This window comes from Canis lupus, chromosome 7, assembly GCF_003254725.2.
Source record: "Canis lupus dingo isolate Sandy chromosome 7, ASM325472v2, whole genome shotgun sequence".
In the NCBI taxonomy this organism is placed as follows: domain Eukaryota; kingdom Metazoa; phylum Chordata; class Mammalia; order Carnivora; family Canidae; genus Canis; species Canis lupus.
The window spans coordinates 53,925,006-53,945,212 of record NC_064249.1 but is presented as its reverse complement, the minus strand read 5'-3'; positions in this window follow the sequence as shown (position 1 = coordinate 53,945,212).

Below are 20,207 nucleotides of genomic sequence, written 5' to 3'. Positions count from 1 at the left end.
TCCAGAGCACCTGTAACCATTTTGCTCAATATAACATTTTAAAATTCTCACCAAGACCATGTGGACTCTAGTTTGCAAAACACTAATGCAGTGACTGACACCAGATAACTAGAAACATCAGAAAGGTGTCCTTGAAGATATAAAAAAGGAAGTGGCTAGTTCCAGATTTAAAAAAGAAAGCTGTTAATTAAGAGATGCTGGAAAACTTTAAATGAAAATTTCATGTAGGGGATCCCTGGGTGGCGCAGCGGTTTAGCGCCTGCCTTTGGCCCAGGGCGCGATCCTGGAGACCCAGGATCGAGTCCCACGTCGGGCTCCCGGTGCATGGAGCCTGCTTCTCCCTGTGCCTGTGTCTCTGCCTCTCTCTCTCTCTCTCTCTCTGTGTGTGTGTGACTATCATAAATAAATTTAAAAAATTAAAAAATAAATAAAAAATAAACCCTTAAAAAAAAAAAGAAAGAAAATTTCATGTAGTTTTTTTGCCTCCCAAATGGCGGAGGCTTGAGTTTTGAGGCACTGTCCCTTGTCAGAGAAACATTCTAAATGGCCTTTTAGCTATTCAGATGTAAAACAAGTCCCACTTCCTAGGGTCTGGAGGTGCACCCACCCCTGGAAGACCTGCAGGTGGAGAGCCAGAGGAGGGTGCCTGGCGGTACAGGGAAGTGCCTTCACGCTGACCCTCCCCTCTCTGAAGCTCCAACTTCAGTGCCCCTCTCTCTGTCAGCTCACTTTGCAGACCCTGGAAACATCATCATATGCTTCCATAAATTTTCTAAAAATAAGTTATTTTAACCACCAATGAAGGAGACCACTGCCGACATCTGCTCCAAACTCCCTATGTCACACTCCTCTTCAGGCCCAGTGGCAGTGGAATGACCATAGTATCTGTGAGATCTAACAAGGGAAATGAGGTTGGGCATATGTTGAGTTTGGATTTAGCAGATCCGTTTACGTGGCCTGCAGTCACCTCTCTGTGGAGTTAAGTTATCGCTGGCTGTGCTGGTACAAGAATGTCATCCAGGGACAGGGCTGCCACCCTCTAGGCAGGGGCCTCAGCCTGGCCACGAAAACTGAGGGCTCATGGCTGAGCATATCTTGGGGCATCCAGCAACAGAAATACATGGGTAGGAGGAGAAACAAAGTTTGAAATGCCCAGAACCAGTAGCTGGTCTACGGACAATTCCTTGGATCCCCAGACATGTAAAATGGTAAGCAGTGGATTCAGTTCTTATCAACCCTAGTCAGAATGGATGTTCTCTCTTGCCAGGAACAGTCTCAATAAATGAAGCTTATATGATTGGAAACATACCATACTCCTCTCTCTTTTTTTGGCCAACTTTTTCAGAATTTCCGTTTGTGGGACATAAACCTGTAAAATACTACCAGCATTGACCACATCTCTGTGGAGCTGTGTGTTTTATGTATCCCAACATGTCAGATTCCATTTTAATAAATCTGACGCATCTTATTCTGATGAAATCTGGAGTTCCAGCTGAAGTAAATTTTCATCAATCATGCTAAAGGAAATTACGCTAATCTGAAATTATGCCAAATAGAAAGTATTATCTTTCTCGTCTTCCTGCAGAATAAGGTAAGTGATCAAGGAGGATGCGGTCAAAAGAAGAGGGAAAAACATACAGGTGTGTCTGACTGTCAATTAATTAAAATGTTATGTTATTTTCCTGGGTTTTATGCTACTTAAGGCATTCTCAGCATTTTATAATTTGAAGTTTGTTGGGGTTTTTTTTCCTCATTCTATATAAATACTTGTTTTTGTAACTAATTTGTATTTATAACTCTGTAAACTGACGCCCTCTAAAGACTGTTCCTTTGGGAGACACATGTCTCCCATTGTCTGAGGCCCCCTGGCTGTGAACTCCCACCTGTCATTAGTTGGGTGGTTGTTTCCTGGGGTCCACAGTAAAGGTTCAGATAGTGCCGCCCACCCCACCACTGGAAGAGGCTGTTCCACAGGCCACAGGCCGCTCAGACAGTTACCCTGAAAGCACCAACACTGCACATTTGTATTCTAATGTCTTCGGAGACGGTAAGGGGGAGGGCAGGATCCCCCCTTAGAGAGTGGCCTTTCCCATTGTCTATCATGCTGGGGCTGGAGGTGAAGCTCAGACCAGGCCTTAATGCTGGGTGAGAGAGGGGGGCGACCACCTGAGGCAGCGGGCTCTGCTCTCTGAGGAGAGCTGATGTCCAGAGCACTCCTGGCTAGGGGACAAGCTGGCCTTTCCTGGTGGTGATTAGAGAGAGACCCTGAGGACAGGCGTGGCGCTGTGAGCCCCAGGAGCCACCTCATATCTAGGGCTTGTTGGTTGCTCTCCTGTTCACTGACCTGGCGCCTCAGTAAGGCCTGGTCTGAGTCCCACCTCAGCTGCCCTGGGGGGACTCACAAGAAGGCCTGTCTTATACTCAGAGCCTATAACTTTAGGGAGACCAGCCTCTCCTAAGGCCAGGAGCTTCCAGAAGGAGAGGCAGTGGCCCAGCACCATGGCCATGGGGCTGTGCCAGGGGCCATGTGGGGCCATGCGGGGCCCTGCCCCAAGCCCAGGTGAGCACATGCCTAGGTAAGGCTTGGGCCTACCTGCGGGATACTTGGAGAGTATTTACATACAGTACGATGGTGGGGTTTATACTAGCAGTGGCTTCCTCAAATCCTAGTGCCCAGGCTGCTTCCTGACAGATCAAGCCAGGGATAGGACCCCTCTTGGGGGCAGTAGCCTCTTGGGGACTTTTCAAAGCTCCCAGGTCATTCCAATATCCCACTGGGATCCAAGATTGAGAGCCGCTGAGTTATTAGAGTTTGGGTATTTAAAAGGGAATGTGACCTTACACTATAGCCCGAGTCCAGTGCTTTAGTAGGACTTTGCATGACCTCTAAATTGTTGTGACTCTATTAAATCATCTATGAGGACGGTGGGAACTGTTAGCTTCTGTATCATTTCAACTGTTCCCATCTTCTTCAGCTTCCAGAAACTGTCTTCACTGACATCCTTTCCCTCCAAACCTGCCAGCCCCACCTCCGTTCTTAAAGCAGTCCCAGTTGGAAGGGGAAGTGATTCGGGTTCCCCAGCCTCCCCACCAGCCCTGAGCTGAGGGGCCTAGGCTCAGTACTGTATTTCCCAAGTCTCGTTTGCTAGATACCCTTACCACCATCACGGGGCTCTCATGCATGCCTGTAGGTCCAGTCCTCCCCATCCATGCCTGCCACTCATTTCTGCTCTGGTTCCAACCCAGGAGTACTGTTTAGTGACTAAGGTCCCACTGCCCCACCTCAGTGGGCCTTTTGATCCCAAGTCCAAGGTCCCATTAGCACTTGGGCAAAGAGTGCAAAGTGGCCTCCCTAGCTCTCGAGCACTGACCACCCTGGACGCTGGGTCTCAACACTCTGGCAGCTGTCCTTATCTGAATCAGGCCTGAGCTGGCCATCCCCTTTGGAAAGAGGCTTCCCACCTTCTACTGCCTACCACACCTCTGTGACAGCATAGAGCTCATGCCAGGGCCTGGGGCTTTTTGAGCTGCTCAGAGAATCACTGTGCTTCATCACCAGTTCAGAGCTGTTGCAGGAAGGCCATCATCACAAGAGACATGAGACACCTTTTCCTTAGAGCCAAGTTTTCCTATTAATTTCCTATTCCTCATATTAACAAAATACCACCAACTTCATGACTTAAAACAACATAGATTTACTATCTTTCAGTTCTGGAAGTCAGAATTTCAATATAAGTCACATGGGGCTAAAATCAAGGTGTTGGCAGAGCTTGGTTCCCTCTAGAGGTTATAGTGGCAAACTTGTTTCCTTGCCCTTTTCAGTTTCTAGAAGTTAACCTGTGACTCCATGGCTCATGGCTACATCACTCTGACCTCTGCTTCTGTTGTCTCATCTCCCTCTCTAACTCTGACCCTTATTTCTAGCATCTCCATGAACAATTCTCTTGAACACCCATAGTTTTAGGATGGGATGGGTTGGAAGTTCAAATTGGGAAGTTAGGGCAGCCCCGGTGGCGCAGTGGTTTAGCGCCGCCTGCAGCCCAGGGTGTGATCCTGGAGACTGGGGATCGAGTCCCACATCGGGCTCCTTGCATGGAGCCTGCTTCTCCCTCTGCCTGTGTCTCTGCCTCTCTCTCTGTGTGTGTCTCTCATGAATAAATAAATAAAATCTTAAAAAAAAACAAAAAACAAATTGGGAAGTTAACAAAGATAGTATGTAACATGCTTAGTAGCCTCTATGAGATCATATGGGGGGGTGTTGCAGGCAGGGGACAGTCGAGGTGGAGAAGTGAGATGTGAGATGTGGTGCTCCCCAACATCCAGACATGTTAGAGAGATGATAAGCAGTAGCCAGTATGGCAGATTGAATAGGAAGGTGAGTGAGAGACAGTGATGCTTAGGAGGCCAGGAGTAGAAAGTGTCTCAGAAAGGCAAGAATAATCAATGTGTAAATGCAACTGATGAGCTACAAGAGGCTCAGGGTCAACTACTGGGTGGCCATGGGGAGGTCACTGGCAATACCACCGTGGGCCATTTTAATAGAGCTGCAGGTACAAAGCCCTGCCCAGAGCAAATTCTAGAGAGAACCAAAGACGAGACAGGGACAGCTACCTTAGACAATTCCATCACAGAAGTTTCTGAAAAGGGAATCAGGGATGCTGGGAAGTATCCAAAGGGGAAACCAGGTCAAAGTGAGGGTTCTATAACTGGGAGAAATTGCAACAAGGATGAATCCAAAAGGTCCAGTGGAGGAAAAACAGAGGAGCAAAGGATCTACCAGAGAAAGGATAGAGAGCTGTCCACACTCAGCCATCAAATACTACTGCCAAGATTCAAATGCATGTGACATTCTGAGTCTAAACGTAGGACCAACTTCCTCATGAGGGCCGCTTTCTAACAGCGGCTTGCATTCTGAGGAGAACCCAAGGGTAGGCGTTACATCAGGGACATGGAATTTCAGAGGAAAAGAAAATGGAAAACAAAAAAATCTAGACCCTCCCCGTACTTTCTCAAGGGCAGCTCTATAATCATCTGGCAATCTAAAAGCTTGGGCCTTCAAGTCAGCCAATCATTTTGAAGTGGTCTCTCACGGAATATATTCAAAGGTGATAAGCAATAGTAATTGTATTTTTTAACACATCAACTTGGTCAAGTTACCAAATTTCTTAGTTTGTGGGACTGAACATGGGCTCACACAAAAGCCGTCAACTTGTCTGTGTTTTGCCTCACCCCAGGGGCGAGCAGATCCTGTTTGCACAACATACTGTTCAGCATACAAAACTGTTCAGAGGGAAAGTAGATTAGTGGTTACCTAGGCCCGGGGGTAAGAATAGGGTGTGAATACAAATGGGCAAGAGATTTCTTTTGGGGGTGATGGAAATGTTCTAAAATTGGATTGTGGCGTGTAGGTACAACTCTTTAAATATACTAAAAACCGGGATCCCTGGGTGGCACAGAGGTTTGGCGCCTGCCTTTGGCCCAGGGCGCGATCCTGGAGACCCGGGATCGAATCCCACGTCGGGCTCCCGGTACATGAGGTACATGAGGGCTTCTCCCTCTGCCTGTGTCTCTGCCTCTCTCTCTCTCTCTCTCTCTCTGTGTGACTATCATAGATAAATAAAAATTAAAATAAAAAAATAAATATACTAAAAACCATTAAATTGGACACTATAAACAGGTGAATTTTATGGTATATAAATGATATCCCCTAAAACTGTTTTTTAAAAAGAGAGAGTGATGGGATCCCTGGGTGGCGCAGCGGTTTGGCGCCTGCCTTTGGCCCAGGGCGCGATCCTGGGGACCCGGGATCGAATCCCACGTCGGGCTCCCGGTGCATGGAGCCTGCTTCTCCCTCTGCCTGTGTCTCTGCCTCTCTCTCTCTCTCTGTGACTATCATAAATAAATAAAAATTAAAAAAAATAAAAATAAAAAAATAAAAAGAGAGAGTGAGGCATCTGACTGGCCGAGTTGGTGGACTCCTGAACTCAGGGTTTTAAGTTCGAGAGCCAGGTTGGGTTATTTACTTAAAAATAAAATTAAAGAGATTACTTAAAAATAAAATCTTTGGGACGCCTGGGTGGCTCAGCAGTTGAGCATCTGCCGTCAGCTCAGGGCATGATCCTGGAGTCCCAGGATCGAGTCCCACATCAGGCTTCTTGCATGGAGCCTGCTTCTCCCTCTGCCTGTGTTTCTGTCTGTCTGTCTGTCTTTCTCTGTCTCTCATAAATAAATAAATAAAATCTTTAAAAAAAAATAAAATAAAATCTTTAAAAATAAATAAGATAAAAGGAGAGAGAAAAGTGTTCTGTGAAGACACAGATCCTTCAAGGGATGGCTAAGAGGGGATGCAACCGACCTCCAGCTCACTTTTTATAAGGCAGAGCTTGCCTTCAGTGCTGTTGGATCTGGAAACGCCAAAGTCACTTGGCAGAAATCAGGGCGCTGTCAAAAATGAGCAGCAGGAGCTCCTCAAACAAGACAAAGTCTGGCTCCTGGTGTGTTTGTGTTGTGGTTTGAGCTGTAATGTCTTTACCCATAATCCACAAAGATTTTCATAGGCTAATAATGAGACAGAGAAATTGAAGGACTCGATAAAAATCTACTTTTTTGCTCCTTTTCCTGCTCCTATTCTTTCTGGCACCTGCATCCCCACCCCACATTACACATGCTTGAATGCAAATAGTGTATGTACTCCTTGTAAGTGGGACAGGAGTTAATGATTTCTCTAGAATACATCTAAGGAAGCACCAGTGTGAATGACCAGATGAATCTATCATAGACAAATTTCAGGTTACAGGAGCTAGACATCTATCTCAGCACCAAGAACCCCTGGCTACAAGGAATAACATCTGGGCCCTTGTCTTTGTTCTAACCAGTTCCTGGATCCCTGAGAGGACACATGTACCAGGTCACCTTCCTCAGTAAAAACCCCAGACCCTGAACAAAGATGAGACTCATGCTCCTTTCCTTTCCAAGTCTCTCTGACGCTCCATCTGTATCTGCTCTCCCTAAGTTTTCAACAAACTCTGCTCCTACTTCCGGCTGGCTCATGTTTGATTTCCATCTTTCACAAAGCCAAGGACCCTCCTGGCTGACCCTATGACCCCCTGATGAGACTCCTGCCAGCATCAGTAGGAGTATGGTGTCTGGTGCTCTTTGATAAGCGGCAGTGGGCTTCAGAGATAACTAGATGGAGTTCACTAGGAAGAACCAAGGTGGTGCCCATCCAACCAATCTGTGTTGCTCATTCCATTCCAATGATGCAGAGATTCCCATTTTCTCCCCTAAGGTTTAGCTCAATTTGGGATTTGCTCCTGTTTCAGGAGGTTGGATCTCTGTCCCAATCCCCGGCCCCCTGGGGTCCCCTGTGTGATAATAATCCACCTCTTGGATTATAGGGCATTACTGTCGATGTATGGTTTAGCAAGTTCCCCTCTAGAAGCTGCCTGGGCTCTTTCTCAATGCTAAACTGATAGAGAGAAGACGACAGAAGCCTTGGCTGGCCCTTTCACTAACTGTCCCAACCCCTCGAATCCCCCACCTGTAGCTGCCTTTAATAGGAGGGGGGCTCGGCGATGGCCTCAGGACATGGTGCTATTTGGCCAGGAGACTGGCAGACTGCCTAGCTGTTGGAAGTAGGTTTTTGTCTCCCTCTGGCTCAGGCTGTAGACCTCCTGAGCTGGGCCCTGTCTCGTCCCCACCCCTCAATCTGCCACCAGCCTCTCTCTCCCTGTTGTTGGGCTCCTTACGTTCTCACTCTTCACCACGCCCTGATCACTGCATCTCAGACCATTGCCATCCACAGGATGTTTGATCTGAGCAATGGAGAGCAGAGGCTCAAATCCTGGCTCCTCTCATTCACTGAGCACCTCAGGGAGGGACTTTACCTATCTATGCTTTGGTTTCTTTGTCTGCGGTGAGCATTAAATGGGTTAATACCAGGAAAGTGTTTATTAGCACAGTCCTGAACCTGGCAGTAAATGCACGGTCATTGTTACCTCTTCCATGGTCAATAAACCATCCCACTGCAATGCCTTTGGGGGCTCTTCAGATTTGGGGTACTTTCCAGCTGCCTTTGTTTTGTTTGTGGCCTAGGAGTTCGAATTTTACTGCTGGAGAGTTTTTCCCCTTCTCTTTCATGTTATTGCTGAAGTTTACAAATGCTGAGCTGCCAACTCTGGATGACAAACATGCTTTCTGTAGCAATTTGCACCTATTCCAAGGTAAACCAAGACCAGAGTAGCCTGGGCCCCTGCCAGGAGTGACAGTAGCTTTCCTTGTCCCTGTGCTGTCCCCATTACTCCTTGGCTCTCTGTCACTGGACAGAGCAGAAAGAAGAGTTGTATAGCAGGCATCTATCCACATTCATCACCAAAAACCCTTGTCTTCTGCAGGGACTCATTTTCTCCTCCCTGTCCTAATTCTCTGCCCTTTTAAACCAGAGCTATTATTACTTCTAATTTGCATTGAATGGTCCCTTAGCAACCATCACACATTGAATGGGATATCAACTTGCTTGTAATACTGCTAGATTTACCAAAAACTTAGCCCTTCCAGAGTATAACTTAAAATGTGATAAACAGAAATGTAAACAGCTGTCACCACATCCACACGCATAAATATCCTCCTTTATAGAAGAGCTGCACGATAGCCAAGTTGACCAGAAGGCACATTTTGGATGAATCCCATTTTTCCCTTGCCATCAATAAAAAGCAATCTCATAAATTTATTTACCTTTTTTTGATAAAGATCTTATTGAGAGAGAGAGCAAGTGACAGAGCACTAGTGGGAGAGGGGAAGGGCAGAGGGGGAGGGAGAAGCAGACCCCACTGAGCAGGGAGCCCAATTAGGGGCTCGATCCCAGGACCCAGGGATCATGACTCAAGCTGAAGGCAGATGCTTAACAACTGAGCCACCCAGGCGCCTCTAAATTTATTTACCCTTGAAACATTTTTGGACCCCAAACAGGGCCACTGTTCTTAGATTTTAAAACGCGTATAAGGGGTGCCTGGCTGCCTCAGTCAGTAGAGTATACGACTCTTGATCTTGGGGTTGTGAGTTTGAGCGCCACACTGGAGACAGGGCTTACTAAAAAGAAATTTTTTTTTATATTTTATTTATTTATTTATTTATTTATTTATTTATTTATTTATTTAAAGATTCTACTTATTCATTCATGAGAGACACACAGAGAGAGGCAGAGGCACAGGCAAAGGGAGGATAAGCAGTCTCAAGGCAGGGAGCCCGATGCGGGAATCGATCCTGGGACTCCAGGATCAGGCCTGGGCCAAAGGCAGGCGCTAAATGGCTGAGCCACCCAGGGATCCCAAGAAAAATTTTTTTAAACACATATAGGGCAGCCCAGGTGGTTTAGCGGTTTAGCATTGCCTTCAGCCCAGGGCATGATCCTGGAGACCGGGGATTGAGTCCCACATCGGGCTCCCTTCATGGAGCCTGCTTCTCCCTCTGCCTGTGCCCCTGCCTCTCTCTCTCTCTCTCTCTCTCTCTCTGTGTGTGTGTGTTTCATGAATAAATAAAATCTTTAAAAAAAACATATAATATTTAAACAAGATAGATATTTTCCTAATACTTTTAAAAACGTTTATTAAGACTCTACCTTTTCTAGAGAAGATAGAAGACAGTGGTATGCTGGTTAACTAATTCTCTTGAAGAAAAAGAAAGGTCTATTTTGTAGTGTCTGCCTCTATCCATGGTGTAAATACTACCACCCTGGATGATTTCAAGCCATCAACTATTTAACAAGGGGATCATAAAATTCCTGAATACAGTGTTTAACAACTGCAAAGGTTCTAGCACACCCCTGGAAGGCACACTAAAAGGATACATAAAATGCAAGAGGGCAACATAAGCAAAAAGTAGGTTAAAAAGAAAGAATGAAACAAGGATAAAGGTATAAAATGGAGCCAGGAATTAGTAAATATAAAAATGCTTACAATAAAGCCCTAAGAACAGGTTTAACACTCCCCATTTGGCTTTAAGAAACTTCCAGCACTGAGGGAAGCTTACTTAGTTCAAAGTGTCCTTAAGATAAAAATAAGTCTCATACTGAGAAGTGCCAGTTTCCTCTTCTTCAAGTAGGTCACATTTCTCCTGAGGGTGCCCAGAAAGCAAAGACTGTGTCACAGAGCAAATGCCCTCATCAACATCAGGGTGATGGCTTGACCTTGAGACTGCAATTACGTGAACAATTCTGCAGATGCTGGGCCCAGTCATGGTCCAGGGACCAGAATCCCTGCATTCCCAGTTTAGTCTCCAGCTGGTGGAGCTGGGGATGTATTCCATGGGTGAGTAATTCCATGGCCTTTGAGTAATCTTCCAGACTTTTGCTAAAGACCAGACAGTGGTAAGTTTAAAATTGTTCTCCCAGAGTCTACCTGAGGGTCTTTCTAGAAATCCCAATCTTCATAACATTCACATGATGGGGCTTCTGTCTCAGGGCCCTGATCAGCAGGCTGGGCCCCAAGAACCAGAGCTTCATGTCCCTGTCAGATCAATCCAGAGCTACCCACAATCCTTGGAACCTTGTAGTTTGAATGGTCAATCACTTCTTTGAGCATGGCGCTCTAGCTGGTCTGGTTCCCCAGCCCTGGCCTATCCGTCCTTTGTCCTGCTTGGCACCCTATGGCTATGCCCACATAAGCACCTGCACACATCTCCTCCACTGGCTCCATTTGGGTGGAGATTCACATTTATTGGCATGGACATGCAGCAATGTTTCCCAGTGCAAGAATCAGTCCTGGATCACTCGGTTGTCTTATACTATCACCAAAAAACACAGTGGATTCAACAAGCAGCCTTTTTGATTTCTTCATTCCTGCTTTTTTAGGTAGAAGTGAAAACAGGTGGCGAGAGGTGTTAAGCAGTTGACAGTAATTACCCAAAAGATAGCAACAACGCCTGGAATACACAGCCTCTTTCCTGTTATAAACAGAATCTCAGTCTACCTTGGCCTGGTTTTCCTCACTGAGGACAAAGCCACAAAGGTTCATACTACTCTCCAAGCCCTGTTGAGACGCAGACTCCCTCGCCTCCCCCAACAGAAGACAGGCTTTCAGGACATCGGAGTCAGGGTACAGAAGTGGCAAAGGTGGTCTCCTGGGGCATGTTCCATCATCACCAAGCCAATATACTCATTCTTTCTCCCTGGATCATTTTACTCACAAACTCAAAGCTCCCTATGCTGTGGCCTATGACCAAGCCACAGCTCTGCAAGGGAACTTGAAAACCGCAGTGCTCTTCCAGGAAAAGGCATCTGACAGAGGTCTTTGTCCTACAATTAGTCCAGCAATGAGAAATATGCCAGAGAAAAGGACATGGTTGCTGTGAAGCTGAGTGTAAGTGTGTGCGTGCATATGTGCACATGCGCTCTCAGGCATCTTTCATAAATTCTGAGAGCTCTCTCCTAAATGCTTCCTGCAGACATTAATTATAACTAGATATAGGAAAATACAGGAACTGGGAAAGAAAAGGGTTATTTTCTTAAAAGAACTGGAATATTCCTTGGTTAAGTAAGAGGACAAAGTGTCTAGAGTGCTTTCTTTGAGCACTTTTTCAGAAGTGTATTCACTCCTTTAAGATTTACCTGGTGTCAACATTAGTGGATACACTGAGCCAAGCATGAGTCTGCTCCCTGGGAGCCTACCTCTCCTTATCTGATGCTCTAAACTCAGATCTCAAATCAGCTGCCCATTGGTTGATGGGCTCTATAAACCCGCAAATGCCTGTTGGAGAAACGTGACATATAAGGCATAAAATTGCAGGAAGCTTTCCACCTGCCCTATTCAAGAGGCATTGCAGAGCAAATTCTTTCTGCAGACCAACAAAAAATGAGTGTTTTAATAGAACCTACAAGGCCCATTAAGGCACAATCTGCATTGTTCGTGGCAAATACATACAAATACAGTTTTATAGTAGCTTTTCTCCTGGTGGGTCAAAGTCCTTCCTGTGTTCTCTTTTCATTCACCTGGTTAAATGTCTTCAGCTCACCCCATCTAAGCTCACTGTGCAGCACCTAAGGGTCTGCAGCCTGAAAGATAGGATTTTGGGATTTTTATTTTATTTATTTTTATTTTATTTTATTTTTATTTTTATTTTTATTTATTTATTTTTTTAGAGGGGACTTTGCAGGCTGCAACTCCAGGCAGGATCTGATGAGCCTGGCCCAGTCAAGGCACGCTGGCTGAGGTGTCTGGTTCAGCAATGAGCTCTCACACTATGGCCCAAGCAGAGTGAAACACAGGGCCTTCATCAGAGGCAGCTGGCATTCCCCACCCCTGCCAAGGAAAGCCAGTATCAAGAAAAAGCCAATACAGAGGAGAGCCAAGCAAGGAGAAAATAGGAGAAATAGATCCAGAAACAGAGACCTGATCAAACCACTCCTGGAGCTCATCAAACACTTGGGTGACAAATCTCCTCTGATATTCAAGCCCTCAATGCACTCAATGGGATTTTCAGTAACCTGCAACCAAAACTATCCTAATTGAAGTACATCTTCTGAATTACTAAACAGTTAATAAAATGGAAACTGCCAACATCTTGTGTAACAGGCTTTAGAAATCCTGGCTTTTATGGGTTGCCTGGGTGGCTCAACTGTTTAAGCATCTGACTCTTGATTTCGGCGCAGGTCATGATCTCAGGGTTGTGAGATTGAGCCCTGCATCTTTTTTTTTGTTTAATATTTCATTTATTTATTTGACAGAGAAAGAGAGCACAAGTAGAGGGAGTGGTAGGCAGAGGGAGAGGGAGAAGCAGGCTCCCCACGGAACAGGGACAACGACCTGATCCAAAGGCAGACATTTAACTGACTGAGCCACCCAGGTGCCCAAGCCCTGCATCTTGATTCTCTCTCCCTCTCCCTCTGCCTCTCCCAGCTTGCACAAGCTCATGTTCTCTCTCTTAACAAAAAAAATACTGGCTTTGAAAAGTACTATACTCAAAAACCAAACAACCAACAATAACTGTATATTTTCATGGGGGCAATGACACATCCAATAATTCATGCATTGGGACATCTGGGTGGCTCAGTAGTTGAGTGTCTGCCTTTGGCTCAGGTCATGATCCCAGAGTCCCAGGATTGAGTCCCACATCGGGCTCCCTGCATGGAGCCTACTTCTCCCTCTGCCTGTGTGTGTCTATGCCTCTCTCTCTGTGTCTCTCATGAATAAATAAATAAAATCTTTTAAAAAGATAATAATTCATGCACTGTTTTCTACTTATTCACTGCTCTAAGAGGATTTGAGTGAGCTTACAATTTTAAAAACCCTATATATTAGGATAATTAAAAGACAAATTAAATATCCACAGGGAAAAATGGATATATCAGAAAACAGTAGTGAAGTATAATTATACAGAAACATACAACTTAGCTCAGGGCATCCTGGTAGCCAAGGTAAAAAAACAAAATAAAACAAACAAAAAACCTTAATTTTCATATTCTTATTATCTGAAAGAAAAAAAATCCCTTTTTGCCAGAAGATATGACATTTTTTACCCCAGCAGTAAGTAAATTCTACAGTGGTTGTAGTCAGTTTGGAAAGTTTAAGCCAATGAACACTGACATTGGCCAAAGCACTTTGGCTTATCTGTATTAGAGGGTCAGGGTGTCAACATTAATCTAAGTACTGGCAGTATTACAAGGTTTATATCAGCAGTTATAAGAAAATACAGCAAACTGCAGTGAATTTTTTCTAAGGAAACACAATGTGACACCAGTGCCATAGGGCTCCAGCCAGAAACAGGAGGGCACAGTGAGGGCTTAAGCTCTCAGCCTCTCTGAGCACAGAGGACAGACAGGTCAGGAAAGTAGAGAAGCAGAGGGATGACAGAGGAGAAGGGAGTCCATGTGGGGAGTCCTTGGAGAGGCAGCTAAGCTGCAAGACCCTGATGCATGTGGCAGGAGAGAGAAGGTATGCTCCCTATGCTGACCCACAGCTCCACATTTCGCTGGAGAAATATGGAAGCAGAGAGAAGTTGTATTTGCCTTGAAAGAGAAAAGGGTGCTCTGGACACAATTTGGACTAGGAGACCATGGTTGGATAACCACAGCTAGTGTTTTCTGAGCACAACACTCCAGGAGGTCAAGTACTGTTACCCCTATTAGGCTGCTAATATCTGAGGCAGAAAGTGATGGTTGAGGGGAGGGGCTGAAAAAAAAAAAGAAAGTGATGGTTGGTTTTTTTGACCAAAATTTCATGGCTAATCAGTGATGGAGCCATAATGGAAGATGGCCATCCCATCCATCCCCTCTAAGGGGAGCCAGGCTGCAGGGAACAGCGCCTTAGGAACTGCAGCAGCCCCTCCAGCTGTGCGGCACCTTTCCGCACTCCCACACTATCCCACTCAACTTGGGGCCCTGAGTTCAAGGCAGTGAAGAGCTCTGGGTGGCCTGCGGGCAGTGGGCCAAGGGAGCCAGAGGAGAGAGGCTCCAGGAGCCATGCAGTGGGAGGCTCAGCGATGGCTCTAAGAGGCTTCCATATGCTTCCTGCAGGTCCTGGTAGAGAGACTGCCCCCACTCATCCTCACCTCTCTTCTCTGCCTCACTCTCCCCTCTGCTGGAGTCACCTCCAAAGAAACTGCCGGCAGCAGAGCCCTTGTCTCAGGCTCCACTCAAATGCAAACTTAACCCAGAAAAGGCATCAGCGTATAGGACATCAGAGCTCAGAAGGGACAGCTCACCAAATTCTTAGCAGGTTCAGACTTACATGGTTAAAGCCATTAACCACTGCCGTACTCTGGAGAAAGAGGCTACGGAGGAGAAAGAGGTGTTCAGGGAAGGATCAGCGCCATAGCCAGCCAAAGGCGAAAGCTTTCAAGGACCAAATTATGTCTGCTTGAATGATCTATTTTCTGAAGGTTGACTTGTCCATTTCAAAGTGAATCATGACAGGAATGATCAGACCACGGAGTTGTTGGACAACATGTGGAATTCTCAGATAAATGCACTACCAAGTACTCTTTCTCTTGGGCAGTTGTACAAGGCTGATGAAATGGGTCTGGTAATGTTGCTTGTCATTCCTCATAAGTGGAGCACATGTCCCTGATTTGAAGCATAAAAAAAAGGACATGTTGACTCCTTTTGCATATCCTAATGCTACTGGCATCAAGAAAAGAAAAGAAAGAAAAGAAAAAAAGAAAGAAAAGAAAGAAAAAGAAAGAAAGAAAGAAAGAAGAAAAGAAAAGAAAAGAAAGAAAAGAAAGAAAGAAAGAAAAGAAAAGAAAAGAAAGAAAAGAAAAGAAAAGAAAAGAAAAGAAAAGAAAAGAAAAGAAAAGAAAAGGGGTGCCTGGGTGGCTAAGTCCCTTGGGCTTCTGCCTTTGGCTCAGGTCATGATTCTGGGGTCCTGGGATCAAGCCCTGCATCGGGCTCCCTGCTCAGCAAGGGTCTGCTTCTCCCTCTTCCTCTACTGCTCCCCCTGCTTGTTCTCTCTCTCTCTCTCTCTCTCTCTCTCTCTCTCTCTCCCCCCCAAATAAATAAATAAAATCCTTAAAAAAAAAAATAAAAGAGAAAGAAAGAAAGAAAGAAAGAAATCTAATCTTCTCCAAGCTCTTTATTTTTACCAGCTGTTTGCAAAGTGTGAGCCAATGCACTAAGAGACCTTTCATGATTGCATTGTATCTATGCAACTGTATCCCACAGTCATTACAGAACCAGGGGTTTGCCTGAGGACAGCAAATGAATCTAGACAAGGTGGTGAGCAAGGAAAGAGTCCAAGGTTAGTTTTTTTTCTACCATCACTCTTACCTCAACCATTCAATTTATGGTCCAAGACATTACTCAGAATAGAAAATGCTATTAAAGAATTTCATTTCATGGGGGCACCTGGGTGGCTCAGTGGTTGAGTGTCTGCCTTTGGCTTAGGGCATGATCCTGGGGCCCTGGGATCGAGTCCCACATCAGACTCCCTGCAGGGAGCTGCTTCTCCCTCTGCCTGTGTCTCTGCCTCTGTGTCTCTCATGAATAAATAAAATCCTAAAAAAAAAAAAAAAGAATTTCATTTCATGAGACATTTCACAAGAAAGTTCTCCAGCCAGGGAAGGCTAGTTTCTTCAGACACAAGAGAACAAGGTGCTTCCTCGGACGCTGGTGTTTCTGAGCTGCTCAAAGAAAGACGACACCCAGACCCAGAGCCCTGAGAAGGAGGCACCGGCCAGGGGGTATGAGGCATCTGACTTAGGCAGAGGACAGGTGTGCCTGGAACTCAGATCTCCAGGAAGAGGCTCTGGGTAGCTGGTGCTGCAGCCTCTCGGAGGAGTATGGTGCATCTGACTTCACAAGTGTTGGAAAATCTACCAAGAGGCTCAAATAGGACCCAGCTGCATCCTGGGAGGAATTGTCACCACAAGAGTAGGGAACCTTTATTGGAGTGATATTCACAGGAACCTCCAAACTGGGAGAAGGGAGCCTGGGCAAGTCCCTGTCTCCTCAGCCTCTGCTTCCATCAAGCGTTGCCTCCTGGCAGAGCCTAACTGGCTGGGGTGAGGGGGTGTAGGGGGAGTTGAGGGTGGCCGGGATGAGGTTTGCAAAGTCGCAGGCCAGCTGCACAGAGCCCAGGAGGATGGCTCTGCAGTGCAGAGACATCACCTGAAAGACTGGCACAGCACTCACCAAGACTTTCAGCCCCAGAATACTAAAGCTCTCATTTCCAAATATTTCCTCTGCTTGGAATTCAGTGAAAAAGTAAAATTATCAAGGAAGCTAGGGAGGAACTTCAGTCTCCTGTTATGTTGGTAAAAGTGCACTCAGCTCAGAAAGGGGGCTTTGGATACAACTTGAAGACAGCGAGGGATGCATCGCCTGCATATTTTAGCAACTTCTGTATCAGCGAGGTAGAGGCTGGCTGAAGAACTGCGTCGTGCTAGAGATGCATAAGCAATAGACGGCACTTGGGAGGCCACAGTAAAATCAAAGGACAAGGAGGATCACAGAGAAAAAGGGAGAAGATGGAAGTTTTTCTGGCATTTTAGGAAAGCATTGTGCATTGTGGGAAAAGATCACTTCTGCCTATAATTCATTCATTTTGGAGAAAGCAGCCTCACTCTAACTGCCTCCAGGTCTGCAGCCCCACATCCTTCTTTGCACTTCTGTGAGGAGGCAAGCCGGAAAGCAGGCCAATACTGGGAGCTCCTGGCGGCCCACATGAGGTCCCTCCCAGGGCATGAAGTGCTGGTGGTCCTGGGCTCTCTCTCTGGAACTAAACAGTCCACTCAGCTGAGTAAGGTCAAAACACGTGTCGTGTTTTGGGAATGATTTCTGTTCAAAAATAAAGAACATGTGGATGTAAAGGGCTGGCATTTATGAATTCAGAATTATTCATGTTCAAAGTCCTGGGATAGCCAGCATGTTGCTGACGATCGAGAAAAGGAAATCAGCAAATCCTAGGGCAATGAGCTCGGTGAGATTTGCACTCACAGCCAGCACCTGAGAGGGTGAGGACCTTTTGAAGACCTCAGGGTGGAAATCTCAGCCCCTCCATGAAGGAAGAGGCCCTTCCTCCACTTCCTGGCCTTCTCTCCAGGCCTGGTGGCTGCACCGCTCCTGCCTCACCCGCGGTCACAAGAGGGCATCATGGCCCTTGGTACGGGCACCCTGCGAGCCCTTTTCCTACTAAACAATGATAGAGCCGACACTGAAGTTCAGAATGGGAAAATATGGCAAAATTATGCAATAAATGTATAAAAATGCCCCGAGAGCAAATGCATTATGCGACTTCTAAAAAGTCCCCACAGCTCTAAATGCCTATGATTATGGCTCTGAACCCTGTTGTTTGTTTTTGTCACGTTTAACTTTGGCTACTTGCTTCTCTGCAGAGTGGATGTTTTTCAAGTTCAAAGTGAAAACTATGCCTTTTATCTTTCTTATAAGGCTTTTCTAATCTTCACCTGGCATTCATGTGCTTTTGGCAACAGACATTTCTTTCCTGTCTCCTTACTGTTCCCCGTGCCTTAATCCAACTAAGTAAATTTTAATGGCTTTTTTTGGGTGTTTTAATTAGCTTTTTTGGGGGGGGAAGTAATTATAATGTGGTAATGGTCCCTTAAGAAGTCAGCCTCCTCCAGGATATCTGTCTGCCTTTGAGGCTACAGGCAAAGAACCAGGCTACTTAGAGGTCTCAGGAAGCTCCCCTCCACACAATTGTATGCAAGACTTTTGTGCCTATGACCTGTGCTTTTGTAAGAGAAGATGTCAATAGTTTTCTCCAGATATTCAGAATTTGTTGACCTCAAGAAGTTTGTGAATCCTGAACCTGTCGAAAATCTGTTGTATGAATGAACGGAAGAAAAGTAAGAAATAAAATGGCTTTTGTTGTCCATTCAATTTCTTTTCCCCACTCCCTCCCCACTCACCTTGCATCTCAACTCCCCCCAACACACACACACACACACACACACACACACACACACACACACAATCCTTGGTTCATTTAATCATTAATAGCTGGTTACGATCTTCCTGAGCTCTGTCTTTGGGGTTCAAGCCAAGTTTCTTTCAAACCACATACAAGTCAATGGTGAATGTGTAGAATCCACCTTCCCTGGGAGGAATATTTTGGGAGAATAATTGGCTTCATCTAACACAGTCTCCTTGCTCTGGTGTGGAAGGGCCCCTCAAGCTGTGGGAGGGAGTTCTTAGAAAAGGAGCGACTCCTACATAAAGTTTCAGAGAGAGGGAGCAACAGGGAGAAGCCAAGCCAAGTAGACAGAGGAAAGTAGAAAACCAGGGACTCTCACCTGCCGGGCACCTCTCCTCCATGCTCAGACTGAGCTTCCTGACAGTAGCCCCTACCCAAGGGCCAGGCTAAATGCCTGACATTTATGCACGCTTGCACACAAACACACATATATACACAAACACACCACCACCACCTGAGGCCTGCCAGCTCTTACAGACACTTTTATTCATCCAATCAACCAACACTTTGGAGGCCAAATTATGCACCATACTAGGCATTGAGGATCAAAGTTTAGGCAGTTCAGAGTCTACAGAGATGGCAAACAGACACACACGGGGGTTAGAGTAAACTCTGCAAGCACACACACAGATGGGTGGGGAAGGTATGTCACCAGTGGGCATCATCATCCTACTGTGATGATGGCAGCTGCCAAGAGGACAGGACCCTACATCCTGTCCACCATAAATCTGGGGCCTGCACTTGCTGCTCTGTTCTGCTGTGTCTCCTACTCTGGCCTTTAAAAGGCTACATTTAAACCTAATAGACATGTGGGCAAAGATATAAACAACCAACACACATGCCTCCAAAAAAGATGCCCAGCGCCACTGGTTGTAAAAACAATTCAAAAAAAAAATTTTTTTAAGGTTTTATTTGGGCAGCCCGGGTGGCTCAGTGGTTTAGTGCCGCCTTCAGCCCAGGGCCTGTTCCTGGAGACCCGGGATCAAGTCCCACGACGGGTTCCCTGCATGGAGCCTGCTTCTCCCTCTGCCTGGGTCTCTGCCTCTCTCTCTCTGTGTCTCTCATGAATAAATAAAATCTTTAAAAATAAAAAATAAAAAGTGGTTACATGATTTGCCCAGGGTCACACTGCTTGAAAGAGTTGGGCCAAGGAGTTTCAAGTCAAGATTTTATTTATTTATTCATGAGAGACACTGAGAGAGAGAGAGGCAGAGACACAGGCAGAGGGAGAAGCAGGCTCCATGCAGGAAGCCCAACGTGGGACTCGATCCTGGGTCTCCAGGAACAGGCCCTGGGCTGAAGGCGGCGCTAAACCACTGAGCCACCTGGGCTGTCCACAATACAAATTAAAACAATACTAGCAGAGGGCACCTGGGTGGCTCAGTAGATTAAATATTTGCCTTTGGCTCAGATCATAACCTCAGGGTCCTGGGATCAAGCCTGCATCGGGCTCCCTGCTCAGCAGAGTCTGCTTCTCTCCCTCCCTCTGCCCCTCCCCACCCCCGACTCATTCTCTCTCTCTCTCTCTCTCAAATAAAGAAATAAAATCTTTTTTTAAAAGAAACAAACAATATTAACAGATGGGTAAACATTTTAAAGACCACTAACAGCACTGATGAGAATGTGGGGAAATGTGCACCTCTTACATTGCTGGTGGGAGTATGAATCATTACAATCTTTTGGAAAATAATTTGGCAATTTCCATTAAAATTAGAAATAATATAACCTTTGATCCAGGAGTCTCACTTTGAGAGATCTGTCGTACAAGAATAAAAGTATCAT